The 20446-nt window shown below is 38.9% G+C and overlaps 2 pseudogenes; one reads left to right on the plus strand and one right to left on the minus strand.

Moving 5' to 3' along the window:
- Positions 1-263: 263 nt before the first annotated feature.
- Positions 264-20446, minus strand: part of LOC122086333 — a 32506-nt pseudogene continuing 12323 nt past the window's right edge.
- On the plus strand, positions 16741-16858 carry LOC122087763 (annotated as a pseudogene).

Consider the following 20446-nt stretch of genomic DNA (forward strand, 5'->3'; position numbering starts at 1 on the left):
TGGTCTACCCTCATTTTATCCGCTTATCAAAATTTTAATTTAAAAACATCTAAGTGGATTCTTGGCATCAATTCTGGGTGGAAATCATTTTACTCAACTCAAATTTCAACATAGAAGAACTTTTAACATATTTTAGTTTATTATCCCTCATAGCAAATATTTTATATAATGAACCACCCACTCGCACCCAAATTTTAATTTATATGAAACCTACCCGACTAAGGGTGCCAATCCAAAAAAATCCAAAAAAAGATATATATATATATATATATAAAGATGATATTCCCCTCTATTATGAAAGACTTGACATGTTATAAGGCATTGAACAATCCTTGGTCCCAAGAATTTGAAATAATGCATAAAGAAATAAAGATACAAGAGGAACAATAGCTCATGGGCTTGGAAGAGCCTTCTTAAAGGATTAACTCTCCTTGATGGTCTGCGACTCTGCGGGCTAGAGTTGGCTTGGAGGTCAGGTTGACATCTCTAAGGAGACCTGGGTTCCTACCCTCCAATTTTTTTTTTTGATGAAAACAGCCTCCAAAATAAGGAGCTTTCTTAAAGGACTAACTCTCATTCTAAATGATTTGCGGGCTAAAGTTGGGCTTGGAAGTCAGGTTGAGATCTATAAGGAGACCTGGGTTCCTACCCTCCAAAATGAATAGGATATTACTGGTCTCTGTGGATGCTATTTTTATAGCTTAGGCTGAAAGGGGGCCCCCGATCAAAAGGATGTTGTCATTCTTTGGGCCTCACTGCTTGGGTCAACATGGATAAGCCATAACCAAGTTGTCTTCCGGCATTCTAGCCCTGATTTGGTGGGCACTGTGAAGGCCTATGATTGGCTCACCGCATAAGGCTTCAGGGACATGTGGTTGGGTGCCTTGATTGCCCCTAGGTTTCATTCTCCAGCCACTACCGGATCGTACTCTTCTGTGGTGTGCGCTATAGTATAGCACAGATTCAACGTTTGGGAGTTTTCAGACCTGCAGCCCAAGGTGCTCCCAGCCCTTGGATCTATAATACACGCCATGTTGCGAGACAGAGGATCCCGGTCTGCCCTCCATCCCGAACAATCCTAAGAAGCTTGTCCGTGAAATAAGAACTGATCTGTTGCAAATAAAAGATGACATAAATCTATTGCAAGACAGTTCAAGAACATGCATAAATCATGGAAATTTTTGGTAGACAACTTTGTTAATACCTGCTCTTTAAGGAATTCTGTCACACATAATTCAAGAGTTTCAGAAGCTGCAATGGTTATTGATGGAGTGATTGATTCCTGTCCAACGAAGATGCTCTATTTTTAGTTAGTTTTTGTGCAAATTTCCATGGCTTGTACATAAATTCAGAGCCAATCAAAACAAAATGATCCTGCACAACATCGCAGAAGATAGTTGAAACTTTTAGAACTCAGTGGAAGAATATCATTTTTGCTACATGTTAGAAGTCTATCGAGAGAAAGGAGTGTAGTGCAAGTCGCAGACTCCTCCCTTGTGTTTTCCTAGTCCTATTAGGACTGAATACAGTTAGAAGTTAGCAATTAGTATCAGTTTTCTATTTTGTTCTTTCCTATTCCTAGTAGGACTTATAATAACTATTTTGTTCTTTACTATTCATAGTAGGCCTTGTAGTAACTAATTATATTTAATAAATGGAGGGCAGCCCCGATCTAATTGATTGGGACTCCCTTTGCTCCACAATCACAGGTTTCTCTCCCTTTTTCTTCTCCTCTTTACTCTACATAATAGCTAGTAGGAAATTACTGCTATCAATGAAACCATGATCTGCCAGAAACAATAAAATTACTAAACTGATAATTCAGAATAAAAATATGCCGAGAAATAGACCTACCTGAGTCTCCTTTGGCAAGTATTCAGCAATATTCCAGCAATTTCCACATGGCATTCATCCACTTCAGCTTCACTTAGAAATATCAACAGAATTTCCACTATGGGATTTGGCCTAGATTCCACCTTAATTGTACTGCCACATAAAAAGGAAGTTTGAAGGCTAATATGTAGAACATCTACAAACTCTCCAGTATTTCCTGACTGCATAAGGTACGGTGAAAATGCATTACTAGCTTAATCTACCATAATGTAAATTTAAATTGGCAAAAGGTTCATTGCATCATCAACAGAGGAAGGAGATCTTACCCTTAAAAGCTAGTCCTTAAGGAGAGGACCACTCACATCTAATGTGGGATTATTGCTTTTGTGTGGAACCCCAACCACCCCCTCCAAGAGGGAGCACATGTGGGAACTAAGTCCTTCCCAGAGGGATTTTTCTCCATCCTCGGAGGCACACCAAAGTTGCCAAGCCTCAGCTCTAATACCACTAGTTTAGACTCAGGAAGAACCCACCCTTTGCCATGCCCAGCTCTGATACCACTTGTAGAGACTCAGGTAGAACGCACCCTCAAAGCTAGCTAGCAAGGAGAGGGTCCTCTAGTCCTTATAAGCCTTCACATTGGGCTACTCACAACCAACGTGGGATTATTGCTTCTACATGGAACCCCAATAGAGAACAGGCTAATTGAATGGAGGAATCTCTTGTTGATCAAAGATTCGTCATCCAATAGCCGGAGACATATCTCCTTTGCATTCGACTTTATGATCAGTTGTACAACTTACATCCTTAGAGAAGCAAACTCACAGAGATTTGCTAATGTGTTTCCAACCATTCCCAAATATTTCAGAGACATTTTCATCCTATTGTTTCCTCATGGGCCGGCTTCCTTTTTTTATTTTAATTTTGTTTTGCTATGAGACCTCTTTCTTTTTAATTTGAAGAATAGCTCGAAGATAAAATTATAAGAAAGTATTTAATTATACTTCCTCCCAACTTGTTAGTCCAATTTTGACATGAGTTCCCCACATAGTTGTCAAGGACTCAAGGTGACTTGAGCCGTTAGATGAGGCCTGGACAAGTACGCAACCCAAGAAGGTGTCTAGGTGCCCTTGGATGTCTAGGCAATGCCTTGACAACTATGGTTCTTTATATTATTAAATTAAGAAAAAGACTGCATAATAATCAAGGTATCACCTAGGTGACAAGGTATGTTGGGATAGGCTAGGTGTGAGGTGACACTATTTTGGTGAATATGCACTTGAGACTCATATCTAGAGAATTAATCCAACATGGTCTTGTGAAGAGAGGGGAGTCGAGTAAATATGTGGATATAATTAAATATATGCATAAAGGGGTGGTGATTAGTGTGAGATCTATGGGAGGTCAAGGCAATAGATTCTCGATTACGATTGGGTTACATCAAGATCAACCTTAAGCCCTTATTTCTTTGCGCTAATCATGGATGATTTAACCAAGAGCATTCAAAATGAGGTCTTGTGGTCTATGCTCTTCGGCGATGATATCATTTTGGTGGATGAGACAAAATCAAGGATTAACACTAATTTGGAGCTATGGAGATCAACCTTGTAAACAAGAGGTTTTAAGATTAGTAGATCAAAGACGAAGTATATGATGTGTAACTTTAGTCACACTATGACAGATAACAATATAGTAAAAATTGAGGAGAGTGAGATACCACAAAGTGACTATTTTAGAAATATGGGGTCAATCATAAATAAAGAATGTGACATAGAAGATGTTTCACAGAAAATTAAAATGGGATGGATGAAGTGGAGAGGTGCGAGTAGAGTGTTGTGAGACCGACGTATTCCTTTAAAGCTTGAAGGAAAATTTTATTGGACTATTGTAAGACCGACTATGATGTATGGGGTCGAATGTTGGGTAGTTAAGAACTGTCATATAGAGAAGCTACGTGTTGTAGAGATGAGGATTTTAAGATGAAAGTGCAGCAAAAACGATGAAGGATAAAGTAAAGAATGAACGTACTAGAGCTGATTTGGGAGTTGTCCCCATCAATGACAAGCTCTGAGAAAGTCACTTTAAGGTGGTATGACTATGTTCAATGGAGGCCTGGGGATGCCCTAGTGAGAAGTGATCTGATTCTGATTAAAGGAGCTAAAAGACCTAGGGGTAGGCCTAAAATTACCATAGGAGAAGTAGTGAGAAGTGACATGTATACTCTAGGTCTTGACCCGAGTATGACCTTAGATAGAGCCAATTGGAGGGCAAGGATCCATGTTGCCAACCACATTAAGCTGAAATTTTCCTTACTTGCTGGTGTAGTGCTTCTTTCCCTTTAATTTCATTTTTCCTATTGTGTTTTTGCATGAACCCATGTAGCTGAAGTTGGGATAGGGCTGAGTTTGTTGTTTGTTATTGTAAGGTGCATGAGGTTTACCTAGGTGGGAATGTGTTGCTTAGGCATAGCTTGTGCACTGTAGCAAGGTTTGACCTAGCCACGGATGCACGATACCATATTCATCAACTAATGTATTTCCAACAACATTTTTTATTATCATTGATTCATATGCTACTCACTACAATTCTACGAAATTACAAAGTAAGTTATGAAGTATGAACCCTACGGTCCAAGCCTAAATGTATGTTCTTTCCTTTTCAAATTTTGGCCGCCTAGGGGTCACTTAGGTGCCTTTCTAGGTGACAATGCGACAAGGCACCTGGCCACCGTCCTACCACTCCTTGGTGCCTCGACAACTATGGATGACTTGCCTATGAACAATTCCAGCCTGAATTGATGTAGATGTACCAGACAAGGTTAGCAATACTTCTAAAAAAGTTCACTTGACAAAAAAAGCGCAACTAACACCAAACATGCAAAAACATAAACCTCAGCCTTATCCCAACTAAATGGGGTGTAACACCAAACAAACTCAGGAATTTTTTTGGGCATGTTTGGTAACATGTCAACATACATGTTTGTAGAGCTATTTTGTTCCTTCGAAGTTCTAACAAAGAAAATTTTCTGGTTATGCATTACTAATTATTATTCATTTCAGACAAACATCACGAAAATAAGTAGACAATTACTATGGAAAACATAATTGTAAACTAGCAGAAACCATTTTGAACCAACCTAGTCCATAAATAGCAATGAGTGCCAGGGGCAAAGGTTCAAACTCAATCCACTCAAATATATCCCTGTAAAATAGGCAAATAGCAGAAACAAACTATATTGGTCAAAGACAGAACCAACTATTTGAATAGAATTTCTGGACCCTCACCTGGTTTGCAAGGTTTTCAATAAAGAGTTACAGTGAGCCTGGGCTGCTGACAAATCTGTCTTTCCTGTGTCTATAATAAACTCTGAGAAGTCAGCAAAAATGATTGTAGCTCCCAGTTTGCAAAACTCAACCAGCAATAACGCAAACACCTTTTGCCTTTTATCAAATGTCAAGTATTTGGAAAGGCCATTTAAAATAACAAGAAAATTTCTGAATAAGAAAAGTAAGGAGAAAGGCAGAGACTATAATATAGAAATGGGTTACACTAGGTAAACAACTTCCAAGATAATAAAGCTCAAACCAATCCAAATCTGATCTCTCTAATTAACCTCAACAGAAACCAGAATAATAGCAGAAAGCAAGGGGAACAAAACCAGAAAATAACCCCAATTATCTACTTATAGCTTCAGAGAATAAACCAGCTACAAAAACCAACAACAGAGGTCGATACCCAAAGGAGATCTGGGTTTCGGCCAGGCCAGATTTAGGAATAACTGCAGATGAAAGGGAAGACCTCAGAATGAACCCAAACCTGGATCAAGTAGGGTGGTCAAGGTGCTGAACAAAACCCCAAAAGCTATCCGAAAACTGCTGGCTGGTTGAGTAGATCTGCACCTTCTTCACTTCAGGTCTTCAAATAAGGAAACTGGGAGATTCTTCAAGATGAACAGTAAAACACCTCAGATGATCACCAAACTTGGATCGAGTGACCCTCTTGGAGGCTAGAACAAAACCTGAAAAGTGCTTCCTGATCAGCCTTCAGATTTGGAAGATGTGACCAGTCGATGGAGCTTCAATCCCTGGTTTCCTTGCTGAAATCGATTCTGGTTTTTATGCTTCCAATAATTCTGATTTAATTCACTCACTCTTCTCTCACAGCAAATAATAACACAGAACATAAAAGAAGAAGAATGGAAGATGTAGGTCAAGATAGATGTGGGTGGGATTGGCTATCTCAGCCTGGGTATTGTTAGGGATATGCCCACACTCCTATAGTTGGTTTTGATGATAACAAACATATGAAGGTATGTCACAATTTTCCTTTTAGTATTGTTTTGTAGAGACTTCATATCAAAGATCGAATTTGGTGAATGAAAGGAAGAAATGAAGAGTATCAATAAGTTGGCATCAATGCTTGAAGAAGATATTATAAGAATTTAAGCTTCAAGATGTCAAGACATGAAGCTTAAAGACATGGAATTGCAAACAAGAAGAAAAGAAGATAAAGTGCCAAAGAGTGGAAGGTTCAAGTGAAGAAGAAGACCACTAGGATAGATTGGTCATTTCTAATGTAATTTGTAACTTCCATATATATATATGCACTCACCACATGCATGTGCATTGCATCATACTAGAATGACCATAGAGCATACCTTCACCAAGTATGGAAAGTCTCTAAGTGGTGAGGAACATATTAGGAAAAATGTGTTCTAGTGAAATTCTGTGAAAACCACATTTACCTGACTCAAGGACATTTTCACGATTAAATGTAATCATGGTCTTTGACTCACTTTAAGACAATTTAGTCTTTTATATTGAGCTCCCGCTCTGATACCAATTGAAATAACCTAGAGGGGGGGTGAATAGGTTATACTAGTGGAAATTAACTCTTTTCGATGTATAGGTCCCAAGTGTGATTGCAAGTTAAAAACAATGCTAAATAAATAAAATAAGCACAATCACACAACACAAGATTTATAGTGGTTCGACTCAATCCGAGTCTAGTCCACTCCCTACAAGAATCCTCTTGTAAGGTATTCCACTAGTTCTCCCTTTCAGTACGGTAGGTAAGGAAGAAAACCTTTACAATCTTTTTCACGGATAAGAGTATCCTTACAAATCCCCTTTACAGGCAGAGAGACACTTTTACAATCTCCTTTGCAGGCAGAGAGGCACCTTACATTCTTTTAAGGATAAGAGGATCCTTACAATCTCTTAAGGATGAGAGAGTCCTTACACAAGATTAAGTACAGTCTAGACTTAATGTAAAATAGAAAATGGAGAAGTAGAATAAAAGAGAATTACCTCCGGTGTGGTACAAATGAAATATGCAATGATGATAGAATGAATGCACCTTTTAAAGTCTTCTTGATGCTTGTAATGTAAATGCCAAGATGTAGATGAAGACTTGTAGATGGTCTTGAGTTTCTCTTGAATGTAAAATAAAGAACTTTAACTCAAGAGATGGAGTAGACCAATTCTCACTTCTAATCCTCAAATAATGCTTCTCTAAGTTGAGATTAATTGTTAATTAATGAGTAGTATTAGAGGTATTTATAGGTGAGCTTAGGAGAGCATATTAGGCAATAAATCTCACTTAAACGGTCATATTCTGGGTCCACTGGTCGACTGCCATCGGTAGCCGGTCGACCGTCAAGAGCCGTTGAGGCAAAATATAGCCGTTGGGGCACTTCCAAGTAGTCACTGGTCGACCAGGACTTTTTACCGGTCGACCGTCTATGGTCTCGGACAGTTCCGATCGATCGGGGCTTTCAGCCGGTCGACCGCCAACATGACAGACTGTTTTGATAGAATGCTGTCATACTGACCAGTCGTTAGTGTTTTGACCATAACTTTTCGGTCCGACCTCTGATTGACCTGAGATCAGTTGCGTTGAAATCGTGACTCGATTTTCTACAACTTCTATGAAGGTTTCATCTCCTGAAACATACTCTAAGATTATCAAAAATACCCTTAATTCAGGTTAATATGGTTTTCACAAAATTTCACTAGAACATATTTTTCCTAATATGTTCCTCACCACTTAGAGACTTTCCATACTTGGTCAAGGTATGCTCTATGGTCATTCTAGTATGATGCAATGCACATGCATGTGGTGAGTGCATATATATGTGGAAGTTACAAATTACATTAAAAATGACCTCCCTATCCTAGTGGTCTTCTTCTTCACTTGAACCTTCCACTGTTTGGTACTTCATCTTCTTTTTTTTTTTATTTGCAATTCCATGTCTTTAAGCTTTATGTCTTGACATCTTGAAGCTTGAATTCTTCTGATACCTTCTTCAAGTATTGATACCAACTTATTGATACTCCTTATTTGATGACTTCAATCTTCATTTTTTCCTTTCATTCATCAAATTTGATCTTTGATATGAAGTCTCTACAAAACAATACTTAAAAGAAAATTGTGACATACCTTCATATGTTTGTTATCATCAAAACCAACTATAGGACTGTGGGCATATCCCTAACAATAGGATACTCTTATCCGTGAAAAAGATTGTAAAGGTTTTCTTCCCTACCTATCGTACTGAAAGGGAGAACTAGTGGAATACCTTACAAGAGGATTCTTGTAGGGAGTGGACTAGACTTGGATTGAGTCGAACCACTATATATCTTGTGTCGTGTGATTGTGCCTATTTTATTTATTCAGCATCGTTTTTAACTTGCAATCACACTTGGGACCTATACATCGAAAAGAGTTAATTTCCTATTCACCCCCCCCCCTCTAGGTTATTTCAGGTATCTCACCCACAACTATCCCAGCCCTGAAGCTACAGCCAGCCCATGAAGTGCAGCTACCGCCCAGCCCTTATGCTATTATTTAGTTCCCTAAATTAGTAGTATAATTATGTTTTAGGAAGTCCTAATTGGCTGCTATTTTGTTTCCTAATTAAAAGATAGGAGAAGTTTAAATTTCTGCATTAGTTTCTATTTCCATTAATTGCTCTTTTGAATTAGCTTCTATTTTCATTAGTTTCTATTTTGTGTCATGCTTCTATTTTGTAATTTCAGACCTCTATATAAGGAGGGTCTGCTGTAGACACAATTCACAATTGAATTAATGAAGTTGCTAAAGTTTTTTGTTTGCTCCCTCTCCTAAGAAAGGAAGATGGGGATCTACATCAGACTAACATATAGAGGGACACACTGACAGCAATGAAAGGTTCAAGTATAAGATGAGGGCCGGGTTTATTGTCGGAGTTTTATGAGGAAAAGAATGAAGCATGAAATTTCCTTGCCAAGTCATCCTAGTTTTGCTTTGTACCACTTAACCAGACCAGAAAACAGAACTACTATAACAACTTTAGTCTATTGACAGCATTGACCCAGAAACCCGGATGAATCATGGAAGCAGATTTGGCTGGCCTTTATTGAAAAAATTCAATGACATTGAATTCAGGATGAAAATTTGGACACTAAAAGGCACTATCTATTGAGCTTCTTCACTTTGAACAAGCAATTATTACCTTGTGCAGTACATGGTGAAGAGAAGGGTCATGAAGTTTCGACTGTGGGCTGCAAGCACATGGATAAGAAATAAAAAACTGAGCCAAGATAAAACATGCAAATGTAAGAAGTTCAATGAGTGTGACCTGCAAAGCCATCGAACAGATGTTGTAATATTGCATCAGCAAATACATTTCCAGATGTAACTGCATCTGCAGGACACCTTTAGATCAATTGTTTCAGAACACAAAATGCAGGTGCACATGAGCTTGTTTCATAAAAAAAATATTATGTTCATTAATCTGGGCTCCAGGATTCATGTCCCGATCAAATCCAAATAAAGCTCCTCCTTCCATTTTATTCACATGATTGCTCTTCAGCAGAGCATCCACAGCCAGAGGATGGATCTGCAAAATAACCAGTATCCACAAAACCATAGGCATGAATCCTGTCATATAATAGAAAGTAACACAAAAAATATCTCACCCATGTAATATATAAATAACCCATAGCTCCACTGCCACTTACTATATAAACAGTTAAGTGAAATACACGAAAAGCTACATATAACTAGAAAGAATATCGAAGTAGCATCAACCACCCATCTGCAGATCTGAAGATTCTGAAAAGAAGCCTATCAACAGACATGAATTTGAAAAAAATATAGAGTACCATTTTTTTTTTCTTTTTTTTTTTTGGTTACCAAGAAATTTGAAAGATAAAGAAAGCTGAAATCCCCAGAATTTTTGCCAAGATTCTCTATCATTGCTCCTGATCTTTACTTCATCAGCAAAGCATGTATCTTCAACAATGCCAACAAGATCTGGGATGCCATCATTCGACATCCAAAGGACCTGTGAGAAATAGAGTTGAGCTAAGTTGGCAAAATCCAATGAAGCACAGAAGTAGACACATGATGATAAACTATGAAACAACTAGCTATTTACATTTTTGTATTGTTGGACTCCATGAGTTCTAGACAGCCATCTTTCTTTTCTTTGAGTTGATTGGAATTTTTCTTAGGCACGTACAAGTGATTATTCTTTTCGGGCCAGAATAAGAATAATGGATCAGAACTGAACCGAGATGCAGAACCAGCCTGTCTGCAGTTGTCCCAATGGTATAAGGAATATTCTAAGATTCCAACAAGGATCGATGGACCCCCTTGAGTGATTGAAGATTCTTTTTTGGTAACAACAACTATCTAGCGCAGTTGGTGAGTTGTGGTATGCAAAAATCCCTTGCTCACCAGGAGGTCTCAAGTTCGAACCTCATGGCTTCTCTTTTTTGGAGATTTTTTTTTTAGAAGATTTTATCTCTCCAACTCATCACTTAAAGCAAGGGGCATGGATGGAACTTCCTACTCAATTAGAAGATGTCCAAATCAGCAAAGCAAGGAAAGTAGAAATCGTGTAATGGGGGGTTTGTGCACTTTTCTCTCCTCTCTCTCTCTCTCTCTCTCCTCCACCTCATCACACAAATTCGGCCAAGAGGTTGCGCACAAAAGAGAAGAAAAAAAGCAAGAAAGAAAAAAAATCCCCTACTTCCTATTTTATATCCCAAGAAAATGTCAATTTTCAATATTCATCCTGAATTCAATGTCATTAATTTTTATAAAACAAGCTCATGTGCACTTGTGATAACCAGAATTCACACTTGCTAAATTTAGCATACAATTGCTTCTCCCTCAGCGTTTGCAACACAGACCTCAAGTGATTTGCATGATCTTCTTTACTTCTGGAGTACATCATAATATCATCTATAAACACTATGACATATTGATCCAACATATCATGGAATACCCAGTTCATCAATCCCATGAAGGCTGCTAGAGCATTAGTCAGTCCAAACGGCATAACCACAAATTCATAGTGGCCATACCTAGTCCTTAAAGCTGTCTTCTGTATGTCACTCCCTGATCTTCAACTAATGATACCCAGATCTCAGATCAATCTTGGAGAAAGTAATAGCATCCTGCAATTGATCAAACAAGTCATCAATACGGGGTAGTGGATATCGGTTCTTAATAGTCAATTTGTTCAATTCCCGATAATCAATATACATCTACATACTCCCGTCTTTTTTCTTTAGAAATAAGACTGGAGCTCCCCAGGGTGATACACTGGGTCTAATAAAACCCTTCTTCAATAAATCCTGCAATTGCTCTTTCAATTCCCTTAATTTAGCAGGAACTATTCCGTATGGTGCTCTAGATACAGGTGCTGCCCCAGGTATTAAATCAATACAAAACTTTGTCTCCCTATCTGGGGGCACACTACATAGATCTTTAGGAAACACGTCAGGAAATTCTCTTACTACTTCTAACTCTTCAAGTGTTGCAGTCTTCTTGGTAGTATCCTCGACACATGCCAAATAGGATTCACATCCTTCTTCTAGTAATTTCTGAACTTGTATGGCAAAAATTAGTAATTTCTTGGCTTTGTCTCTCCTATGCCCTTGAAATGTAAAATCATCTCCATCCCGAGGTCTAAATACTATCTTCTTCTCTGCACAGAGTACACAAGCTCGGTATGTTGACAACCAGTCCATTCCCAGTATCACATCAAAATCCTTCATGTTTATGCAAATCAAATGGGCTATCATATCTCGACCACACATTTGAATCACACATGGTTCGTATACGTCCTCCAAATCCACTATAAACCCAGTGGGTGTACTAATCATCAACTTATGTGCTAACTTTTTCGGTTCTATCCCCATTCTTGCAGCAAAATATGAAGACACAAAAGAATGAGATGCACCAGAATCAAACAATACAAATGTTAGTACTGTGGAAACTAATATTGTACCTATTACAACTCCAGGGGCAGTCTCAACTCCTCAGCTGACAATGCAAACACCTTCCCAGCTACTTGTGGTTTCTTAGTGGATGCAAATGAAGAAGTCACATTTGGCTCTCCTGGCTTCCTCTGGGGACAAGATCTGGCCAAGTGTCCTGGCTGTTGGCATACATAGCACCTCATGGATAGAGGCTGGGTAGTGGTGGTTGTTGGTCGGGACTGGGTAGATGCTTGACCTAAGTCAGTCTTCCTAGGCACAATAGCTGTAGATGTAGCTCCCTTCACAAACTTCCCAAACTGCCTTCCAGTTCCCGTTTCCTTGGCTTTCTTCACTGCATGAATTTGATAGCCCTCTCTCTGCTTGTCTTTAATGGATTTGGCAATCTGAACCACTTCAGCATATGTCTGGAGCCGGTGTGCAATCAGTACTGCCCCAATACTAGATCTCAACCCCTTTTTGAACTTCTTAGCTTTTGCCATGTCATTCTTCATATGCTCAGGTGCAAAGTAGTACAATGCCTCAATCTGTTGCTGATACTTTAATAATGACCTAGGACCTTATGCCAATGCCATGAATTCAGATCCCTTCCTATCTCGCACACTTATGGGAAAGTAATTCCTATAGAAGACTTTTACAAACTGGTCCCAAGTGGGGTGTGGATATGTGGCTAACAATATAGGTCTGGTAGCTTTCCACCATGCATGAGCTTCATTCTGCAACTGGTATGTAGCACACAAGATCTTTTGTTCATCATTACAGCTCAGAACTGAGAAAGCTTTCTCTACTCCTTCTAGTCATTTGGCAGGAGCCAATGGATCATGTGTCACCCCATTGAAATATGGAGGCTGATACTTCTGAAACTTTTCCATCAACTTGCTGGTATCAGTCCATACTTGTTCTACTGGAGGGGTTCCTGGAGTCTGTTGCCCTGTAAGTGTTCCCCTAGCTGGTGGTGCTTGGGATATTTGTCCACTAATAGTTTGACCAGTGGCTGAAACTCCAAATGCAAACAAAGGGTTAGGAGCAGGAGCTGTAGGGGCTAGTGGGGGTGGTGCCATAGATACATGGTTTGCTGGTGATTCCCTGGCACATATGGCAGTGACCAATTCTTCAACCGTTGCCCTTTGTTGCTGCATAATATTTTGCTGTATGGTTCACTGTAACCCTTCTTGTACCCCTTGCATCATATTTGTTGCAATGGTTACCACATCCTATGCTGTGATCACTGGTGGTGCAAGTAGCAGCACAGGTGCTACTGCTGTAGGGGCGGATACATGTACTGGTAGGGTCACCCCAGCTGCAGTCTCCCTTCCTGCCTCATCCCCTACTGGCACATGAGGGGTAGCTCTAGCAACCCGACCCCTCTTCCTTGGCCATAGCTCATACTGAGGTTGAGCACGTCTTGGTGGCATTTTTGGGAATTCCTGTAAGATAAATAATTGATTAATTCCCAAAGGCTCAACACATATTCAGCAAGGATAAGTCATGCAGCACGCTTCACATAAAATTAGTGTCTTGGTTCCGACCACGAGTGCACATACATTCAAAGTTTATACAATATTTCATTTACTTTCTCTATTGGACGTTTTTAATTACCACAACAATGTTTCTCTAAATTTGATGTTTTATTTCGAAGCTTTTAATTTATTAAGTCCTATGACACTGGATATCCTAAGGTCTTGTGGATTATGATATTTTTTCCCAAGTCTTAGCTCTGATACCACTCTGTCACACCCTGCCTCTAATAGGCTAAGGCATGCGGCACTGGACATCTCAACGTATCCAGTCAGCCTGTTCCTCCAAGATCTAGACTAGGGCATATCATAACACCACAATTACACTACGAAAGATCAGAGTTTAAACATATATATATATATATATATGCACAGTCCAACAAAAAAATATCTTATATAAACTCCAGTGCCAACTAAGTGATAAGATATATTTACAATTATTCATATAAGAGTTACATACATTACAAAAAGAGAATATTCACAGTTTACAGTATCTCAGTAATAGACTATATACATCAGTCTACATCAACAGGAATATATACATAAAAAGATATAGGAATAGTCCATCCTACTCCTCAAAAGAACTGGCCTCCATAGGTGCAATTGTCACATTCACAGGCGGGTCCGTGATCGAGTTCATCTTCTGGAATATGGGCCATGTGATCCATGGACATTGTCTTATAATCAATGTTGGGAGTCGGCAGAATACTGCCTTCGTCATCTATAGGATCAAAGGAAAGGGGGTGAGCACTGATAATGCTCAATGAGGGGTGGGGGAGAACAAACACACACATCCATATGCAATGCATGCTCCACACAAAGAATGATACTCATGCAAGTTCCACACATAAAGAATGACGTTCATGAGTCCATTTAATTAACTATACAAAATTTATAATCCATTACTAGGTCCAATCACCTATGGGTATAAGTGCTACCAACATAGGTGGCATACCATACCCTGTACGTTGGGCCTCAGGCATATAAGCTACGCCGCAAGCAGGAGCCAGCCAGTGCCGGTACGGGTCCCGGGCCACACCGGCTAACCCATAAAAGGTAACCATGTATCATAAATATATTCACAGGCATACAACACGTCGTATCCTATCTCACATCCATAACTGATACCACACATCTCATCGCAAGTGCACTGCTGATCAGGCAACCACATAATTCGGAATTAGTCCATACCTAACCCCCTACGGACAAAGGGTGTAGCACTTGGGGTTGTGATACATAACCCAGCATTCTAAATGATACACAACCAATTATTGTAATCACACATACAAACATGGGCACCTGCACGTGACCCATCTCACCTATCTTACCTTTCTCGTTTCCATTCCATCCCATTCCATCACAATAGTACCATTAAAGAATAAATGCAGGTAAATGTAAATGCACATACACAAGCAATTTAATGCATAAACACGATTAAACAAACACACCAAAAGAATGGGGGGTTGAGAAGGGCACCCACTCACCTTGGTATTCAATTTTGGCAAGTTCACTTCTTGGATTCAAGAAAATTGCCACACTGTCACTTATGTTCCCTATTCAACAGATATTTAAATCATTAGGTACATCACAAAATCCTACATTTTACCCACTTGCTTTAAGTATAGCATTCCCATACCCAACCTATAGAGGTCTTTGCCTATTCCTTCCCATATACGTATTGATTCCTTGATTTCTTATACCTTTTCTATATTAGAATTAGATATAGAGAATCACTAATAGATCCTCATTGGATGAAGGGGTATCATCCATACTTACAGTCCTCGAGGTCATATGAAATTCCAAACATTGGACCCTACAGTCATGGGTTATGTTTCTCATTAATTTTATATATTCAAATCCAAACTTATGTCCAAAGGTCTAGTAACCTATTACACAACCCATCTGGCTTCGGGAATCCTAACCAATGGGTTACCTGGGTCAAAACCGGTTGGCCGGTTAGGACCTGTCGATTCCTCATTTTATTTTGCAGAATCTGATTTTACCTTTTCCATACTTTGTACAATGGTTGATGTAGTGCCCGAATTGCATCAATTTTACATTCTGAATTTTCAATACTTATCTTAGGTCAGTAAGGAAAAAGGTTAAATGCCAAGTTGACCCAATTTTGGGTTTCAATTTATCACACCCAAAACTAATATAGTCAAATTCTACAAGAATAGTTTAGGAATTTAAAGAGATCTACAGAATTAGAGTATTTTTCATACCTTGGCCATCAATTTGAGATGAACATTTATAAGTACTAACCTAACCTAATTAATTCAGCCCTTATTGCATAATTCCAACTTGAATAAAATTATGTTCCTAGGGTTTTGGCATAATTTCCACCAAATCAACCCTATTCCAGCCCTTATTGCATAATCCCTACTGAAAAAGTAGTCCTATGTTCTAGGGTTTAGCAGGGATAAGGTTTTTTTTTACCAATTGGTCCCTAATAGCCCATAGAAATTAGGGCTTTCTTTACTGGGCAGCTATTCTACTCACAGGAATTCCCTGACAGTAAACAATTAGGTAAAACCCTAACCTTAGCTGCCCAATCTACATGAAATTACCTAATTAACCCTGCTGCAATAGTAAGTTCACTTACCTGGGTGCAAAGTTGACCTAGGAGCAGCCAGAGGTGAGTGAGTTCCCTCCTCACTTCTCTTTCTTCCTCTTCTTCCTTCTCTTTCCTTCTTCTTCTTCTCCTTTCTTTCTTTTTCTCCTTACTGTTACAACAGCCACGATTTTATGAAATCTCAGCCCATTATCCCTTATATATAAGGCAGTCCCAAGGGTCTGCTTGGCTGGCCCTCTTCAATTATTGCTAAGGTATGTTTGGTTGCCCTATTAACTCCTTATAACTAAGGTTTGTTTGGCTGCCCTCTTTTATTTCCATATAAATTACATATTATATATATAATACCTAGTAGTTTATAAATTCATTTTCTCCCATTTATTTATTAGTATAAGGTATGCATTTCATGCCTCATTTAAGTCTCTTCCTATAGGGGTATAATGGGAATTTTGCACAGCAGAGGTGAGCTCCACAGCGAAAAAATCCAAAAATTACATTGTGCTAGGAAAAATTGGTTGGCCGGTTTTGGACCTACCAGTTTGGATGCGATCATACCAACACTAATACACCAAATCCCATAAAACTCCGTAGTTAAGCATGCTTGGGTGAGAGTAGTATTAGGATGGGTGACCCCCTGGGAAGTCCTCATGTCGCACCTTTTTTTTTTTTTCCTACTATACTTAGTCTTGTAATTAAACTTACCTCTTTGTCCACACCTCCTGATGAGTTCCCCAATGATGTTGGCAGGCTGAACAGGAGCAGGTGGAATCACTTCTACCTTCTCGGCACTCCACAACTGCCAACCATGCCAACATTGGCTTCCTCTGCTCTTTCTTCTTGCCTGTCCACAAGTAGAGGTATAAATATCAGAGTAGGGTGTTACATAATTGGCCGTCAAAGAAAAATGATTAATGAAACTTGACCTAAACTTTAGTCAGGAAAAAAGCCATCCAATGGCCACATTAACTATTTATAGAGTTAACATGTAATTCAAATATGATCAGAATATGTAAAAAAGGATATGGTATAGTAGAGAAAAAGGACCTTCAACGAATGAGAGACTGATGATGCTCCACTTGTTTAGGGTGTTAAAGAGTGTTTAGATAAAGGGGAGTGCCCCCATTGTGCAATGAGTCAAGTCATTGAGTTAGTGTGTTAAGAAGTACTTTTTTGATATTATTTCTTTCCTTATTTGCGTTGTTTCCTATTGTGACTTAGGCTTAGTTGAATAGAGTTCTATTTTGGGTATGTAATCTGTCCAAGACTATTTATATACAGGAACCTTGGCTGTAGCAATAGATAATTCAAGTCTATCGCATAGTATTCTTCCATCTTCTTAATCTCAGTTCTCTCTTTTGTTCTTCTTCTACTTGTCCTGGTTTGTTAGTGTAAGGTTTTTTACATAGGGGAATTTGAAGGTAAAACGTCAAAACTACTCGAGGGACTTCTCAAAGTTGCAACTACTTCAAAGCCTCATCATCCTTCTATTTCCTCGCCTATTCCATCTTCAACTGTTGAATTTCAGCTTGTTTCTGTTGGCTTATTGAGTTCTAGATCCATGAAAGACGATCTATGCAATGGTTTATAGTTTGGTTAATTGATTTAGACATCTAAATATAATAAATAACTCAGGTACTGACATTATAGCCATAATAGACAGTAAAATAGCATTATCACAGAGAAATGAATTTTCACTGCATGTGATCATGGAATACAAGACTCAAACGAACAAATAACACAAAAATCATGACCTAAACCATGTAAAAAGGTTGGGAAAGTGTACAAGTCTGGTAAAAGGCATGCAAGAAAGAGCCAAGTAATCATTTTTATTTTGCAACCATCATGATAGTCTTAGGCATAGAATATGTACGATGTACCTCAACTTCCAGATCAGCAAGGTGTGCAGAAAGTTTCTTGCTTCCAGCCCTACATTCATCTTCATCAATTATCACCTATAAAGACATTGCAGAAAATAAATGTGAAGCTCCCAATTGCCATAAATAGAGACAAGGAATCTAAAGGAATATAGTCCAGCTTCAACAATGTTGTACCACCTCACGTACCTCAATGAGATTGAACATGGTTGTCCATAAGGAAGAATTTTGCTGACACGCCCTACCAGAAAATTCTTCAGTGATCGGTGCTTTAGAATTGAGGAAAAATATTCTGGTTATATTTATAGGAACCTTAAGCATGATTCCTTCAACAACAACCCATGCAAAAAAATTGTCCGGATAGTGAACTTGGAATGAGCTCTATTATCTGGACAAGAGAAGGTTGAAATTAAGAAGTAATAAAGTAAATGCTCCAGACATAAGCTCACAGAACGCCAGAAAACCATGTCACCTGGCAGTACTAGTGAAAGTGCTAGCTCAGGTCTCCGGAAAATGAACTGAACTCCCTCTGCTTCCTTGGCCTTGGTTGTGGCTTATCTCGGCAACAGGCCACTCTGAAAGATCATTATTTTCGCACGGTCTCTTTACACTGCCTCTGCAAAAGAAAAATGGTGCTAAGAAAAAGCTATTTGACAAGCAAGCTTTATCTAGAGAATTTTGCTTTTATCTAGAAAATTAATTGTTAATTCCATCCTCCAAAATAGCTCACAAAAGGTGTTACATCAAACACCAAGAAACACGAATAATAAAGAGACAATAGATCCGTACGACACAGAGATTTAACGAGGTTCACACACCAGGGTGGTATGCTACGTCCTCGGGCAAAGAAGAAGATGATTCACTATGTAAAAGAGAGATTACACCCTAGCAGCGACGAAGAAAAACTTGCCCTGAAACCCTAGCTGCGTGAAAACTCTAGAATACAATGACTTTCTCAACAAGCAACAGTACATTATATATACTCCAAAATCTTGGGTCGACCCATCGGGTCACGGTCGATCCGATCGAATCATACCGCAGGAGCTACGTCCCCGCACCCCCCATACGAGATCAGTGATGGGCTCTGAGCTTGAACCTATCAGTCCAACCTCTCTGCTTCCATCACAGATCTCAGAAAAATTATCATTCGGGTCACCATCAAAATATGTCGGATCGGGTCAATCTTCAAAACGGGTCAAGAATTCAAGACAAACTTAACAAAAGGCTTTATGCTGACCGGAAATAAAATAGAAAGCAAGCATCCCAATCCTAGCGCATCTAGATTTATTTCCAAATCTACATGGACTGAGAATGCCAGTACTGTCAAAATGCACCACCATAAACAAGCTAGTAAAACCATAGGACGATCTTCTGAACTTCAATTTTGCAATGAGGAAACTTCAACAAAGTTCAGAACTAAATGTCTTTTAAAATATTCAATGCAATCCCAAGGCCTGCTTGGATTCAACACTAAAAACGGTTTCTGGTCTTTCTTCAAGTTGCATGAACTACATCTTCAGCATCTTTAGTGTATGGTACATTGGTACTGAACAGTAGCTCCGTAAATTTAGTTGTCCGCAACAGGGGGGAGGGATTTGGGCTAAAGATCAACCTTCTTGACCGGGGATGAACAAATTTTGTATCTTCAACATTCACCTGGTCCAATACATGACTCAAGGTAAGATAAAAAACAAAAATCCCCTTGCTTGGTATTATCTTTGTTAACGAGCTGAAAATATCATCTAGCTTGCGTTCGTTCGTCTCACGGACCTTTTTATTCAGCCAATCAGGATGAATTACTCTTGGACAGCATTAGAAACCTGGAAAAATGCAATTCGTTTTCAGAGAAATGAAAATAGATATCACTGAATCAACAAATTGTTCACTAGCTCTACACCTTTTGCATTGCTGCAGGAATTGTAATTATTTTCTGGATTGCTGAAGAAAGCCGTTGCTTGTAATAGAACCAATTGACAATGGATCGAATGCCAACATCTGAAGAAATCTTGCACCACTTCCACACATAGAACTTTGCTATTTCTTGCTGATAGGGAGGAGGAAAGAAAAGAGATGCAGAAACATTTAGCTCTCATTTTCCATGTATGTGTGTGTATCTTTACATAACCAAGGGCAAGGAAACAGAGAACAATACCATCTTTAGTCTCAAATATGGCAACAGGAATAGCAAGCACGCTCGCTTAATTGATTGCCCTGTTCTCATCGAAACAAATATACGGGCCGTTTGGTATCGTTCTAAAAAAGCGTTTCTGGAGTTTTTTTGTTCTATTGGAATGAAAAAACAGAATTTTCTGTTTGGTGCACTTATGGTATGTTTCTGTTTTTTTGAAACAAAAAGTGAAAAAAAAAAACTGA

This window comes from Macadamia integrifolia, chromosome 8 (assembly GCF_013358625.1).
Source record: "Macadamia integrifolia cultivar HAES 741 chromosome 8, SCU_Mint_v3, whole genome shotgun sequence".
NCBI lineage: Eukaryota > Viridiplantae > Streptophyta > Magnoliopsida > Proteales > Proteaceae > Macadamia > Macadamia integrifolia.